Source organism: Cervus elaphus, chromosome 22, assembly GCF_910594005.1.
Source record: "Cervus elaphus chromosome 22, mCerEla1.1, whole genome shotgun sequence".
Classification (NCBI taxonomy): Eukaryota; Metazoa; Chordata; class Mammalia; order Artiodactyla; family Cervidae; genus Cervus; species Cervus elaphus.
The window spans coordinates 6,526,002-6,530,104 of record NC_057836.1 but is presented as its reverse complement, the minus strand read 5'-3'; positions in this window follow the sequence as shown (position 1 = coordinate 6,530,104).

Sequence of the window (4,103 nt, the reverse complement as noted above, 5' to 3'; positions counted from 1 at the left end):
CGATCCCTTCCCCACCCCCCATTTAACAGATGGGCCGAACGAGGCTCAGAGCGGTTAAGTGACTTCCACGTCAAGCAGCTGGGCAAGAGCAGTAGCGGCATTTGAACTCGGGCCTGCCTGTTGCCTCTGTCCCTCCTCCCTCCATCACCAGGTGACCGGTGCTAAACGTTTTGCCTGCATCCATCCAGTGTTGCACAGCCTTCCTGCCCTGATCTTTTCCCTCTCACTCGCTGGTCCACTGCACACGTGCCGCGCTGTCCTCACTTTCTCCTCACCCATCCTCTCACTCAGGATGACCAGGGGAAGCCCACTTGTCCACTTGTCCACAAGATCCCACCCTTCAAGCCGATGCCGATCAAGTGATTCTGCTCTCTTTCCCTTCTGTCCAATCATTCCCATCTGTTCACACACTGTTAACTTCTCCTATCCTAAAACCGAAACCAGAGGGGGGGATAAAAACCACCAAAAACTGTCTTAGGATCCCTCTGCCCCCTCCAGCTACTGCTGTCTCATTTCCTCTTCCCTTTACGCAAAAGCCCTCCAAGAGCTGTTTCTCCAGGCTGTCTTCAGTCTCCCTCCTTCCATTCTCCTTAAAAACCCCCTAATCGGGCTCTTGTCCCTCTTCCCACTGATCCCCCAGAACCGTCCTGCTGGGGCTCCAGTGATGTACAGTCACTGGATACAGTGCAAGGTCTCCATTCTGTCCTCCTGGTCTCTTCAGCCGGATTTGTCCCTGCTGCCCACTCCCTCTTCTCCGATGCACCCTCCTCTCTTCGCTGCCCTAACACCACACTTGCCTGGTTCTCCTTCTCCTCCTCGGTGACCCCCATTCTCCTTTGTAGCAGCCCCCAGCTTCTAAATGTCACCCCAGCCTGCAGCTTCTATCTGCTGAGGACACCCGGGAGTCTGGCCCTCTTCCGAAGCTCATGTATCTGTGTGCTGGAGACCTCCCTTATCTCTCTCCATCCAACGTCCCTATCTTCTTTCCCCAGAGTTGTCATCCTGCATCTTCCTCTCAGTTACTGAAAACTCCATTTTCTAGGTGGTTGTTGTCTAGTCGCTAAGTTCTGTCCAACTCTTGGGTGACCCAGTGGACTGGAGCCCGCCAGGCTCCTCCGTCTATGGGATTCTCCAGGCAAGAATCCTGGAGTGGGTTGCCATTTCCCTCTCCAGAGTATCTTCCCAAGCCAGGGATTGAACCCACATCTCCAGCATTGGCAGGAGGATTCTTTACCCCTGAGCCACCTGGGAAGCCCATTTCCTAGGTACTCCGGCTCCGGGAGATGGTGAAGGATAGGGATGCATGCAGTCCATGGGGTCGCGAACAATCGGACATGACTGAGCAACTGAACAACAAAAACAACCAGCAAAAAACCCCTGGCTTCCTCGCTCTGCCCGCCACCACACACCCCACACCTAGTCCAACAGCGAATTCCACGGGCTCCACCTTGAAAGCACCCCCGGAATCTGACATTTCTCACCCCACCCTCTTGTCCAAGCCCCCAGCCCCTCCCCAGGCCGAGTGCAGGGGCCTCTTCTCACTCTTAGCCCTGCCTCCCCCAGCCCCCTGTCCAAACAGCAGCCTGACGGATGATGGCAGAACTAGATCCAGCTCACAGCCCTCCTCTGCCCCACCCCCTCCACTGAATTCAGCCCACCACAGGCTCCCCACTGAACTCAGAAAAAAACCTCACCCCTGCCCTCTAGCCACATCCTCTTCCTCTCCTTGGGCTGGGTTAGCCATACTTGCCTCCCTGCTGGCTCTCACCCCCTCCAGGGCCTTTGCTATTGCCACTCCTCTGCCTGGAACAGCCTTGACTATATATCCTTGCAGCTACTTCTCTCCAGGTTCAAGCTTCCAGGTTCAGCTCCTCTGTGAGACTTCCTTGACCTCCAGACACACCTATCTTGCACTCCCCACGGCACTCCTTTCCCCACTCCCCCCCCCACGCTTATCAGCATCGCCACTGTCTCACTTGTTTCATGTTTCTCTCCACTCATTTTATTGCCAACCCCCTGCCCTAGAATGTGTTCACAGAGCAGGGGATCCTGCTGATTTATTATACTTGTTCCCTGCTGTGATCTCCTCCTGAAACAGTGTCTGGACCAGTAACTGGGCAACTCAGCAACTGTGTATGGAATGGATCAGCTTGTACCCCTTCACCGCGGCTGATATTACAATACTTTTCCTTTATGTTGGCTGTGTGTGTGTGCTGAGTCGCTTCAGTCCTGTCCGACTCTGCAATCCTATGAACTGTAGCCGCCAGGCTCCTCGTCCATGTAATTCTCCAAGCAAGAATACTGGGGTGGGTGGCCATGCCCTCCTCCAGGGGACCTTCCTGAGCCAGGGACAGAACCTGCTGCATCTGCTATGTCTCCTGCATTGGCAGGTGAGTTCTTTACCACTAGCGCCACCTGGGAAGCCCCTTATGTTGGCTATTTGATTCTAATAAACTTATTTTAAAAGGAAACTTTCTATTACTGCCCTAGGTGGAGCACCACTATCACTAGCCTAGAATAAAACAGTAGAGATGAGAATAAAACTGTTCTAAGGCTTTGGGGGCCCCATTGCCTGTCTAAGGGCTGAGCCACTTCCTGCCCTCTTCCTGTGAAAAAGTGAGATTCACAAGGTATAGAAAGGCGGTGAAGGCAGGCCAGCACCTGGTAGAGACCAACTCTGGACCTGGACCTTAGCAGAGAACTTTAAAAAAAAAATGAAATCCGGAATCGAGAGGGCAATGGCTTTCTCCTGGAAGCCATCTCCAGCGCTGTGCTCAGATGTCCCCAGGGAATCTACCGCCTTGCAGCTTGACTAATTGAACAACAGCCCTCTTAGATCACGCCATCATCACCCCCCCATCTTACAGATGAGAATGCTGAGGCCAAGGTGGAAGCCCGCCCAAGCTCACAGAGCACATTAACGTGGGCAGAGACTGGAATTTCCATTTGCCAGATCCCAGGTCCTCAGTGGCCTCTGAGGCCAAGTCTCCTCTCATCGGAGCTGGCCTGGTTGCTGGGGCAGTTGTTGGGGGAGTTTGAGGGGGCTGGCCACAGTTTACCCATCTATAAAGTGCTGCCTGAGAAGCATAGCCTGGCCCCCCAGGGACTTTTGTGGAAGTCTGGGAGAGAAGGGTATCCTTTCTTCTGTGTGGGTGTGGGGTGTACTCTCTTTCTTCTGGAGGAGGAGTGTAGAGACCAGAGCTGTGTTGCTGCCTGGCCACCACAAGAAGGGAGGGCCCATCTCAGAACAGAGCCCGTCCCCAGGGAGGCTAGACACAGGCCGGGGAACATCCCTGGAGCCTCTGTGTCCTTCAGGGCTTGGTCTGATTGGCCCTTGGCTTCCCCTTTATACAGCTTGGTTTAACCAGATGGTCTGGATTCTTTTCCCCTTGAACACAGAAGAGTCCTAATTGATATAGCTCTCACGGCAGCACTTTCTGCTCCACCTGGAGCCTCTCCCATTTTAATAAAAAGGACAAGAAAACAAAAAGCCAAGTCCACCCATTACCTCCAGTTCTCTCCCGCCTCCAACCAGGTTTGTCCAAAGAGTCATCTCCACGTGCTGTTTCTGATCCTGCCCTCCCCGGTCCCCCCAGCTTGTCTCCTGCTTGTGGCCCAGTCCCATCAAGACAGGATTAACAACAGCATCCTTAACCTTTGTTCACAAAACAACAAGCTGAAAGAATTGACTATCAACTTAAGATCTCAAAAATAAAAAGTATTTCCAGCCTTGTCTCTGACAAGAGTGACCCAAAAGCCACAGTAGCCTCTGGTCTGCCACCCCCAAGTCTCAGCGGGCACCCCAGTGCTGAGACTTTGGTTTCTAAGACTTTCTCCACCAAAGGAAAATGGATTCCTTGGAACATAAATAAATATATGAAAGTGAAAGTCACTCAGTCGTGTCTGACTCTTTGCGACCCCATGGACTATACAGTCCACGGAATTCTCTAGGCCAGAATACTGGAGTGGGTAGCCTTTCCCTTCTCCAGGGGATCTTCCCAATCCAGGGATCAAACCCAGGTCTGGAGCATTGCAGGAGGATTCTTTAACAGCTGAGCCACAAGCGAAGCCCAAATAAATAAATATATACATATATATATGTA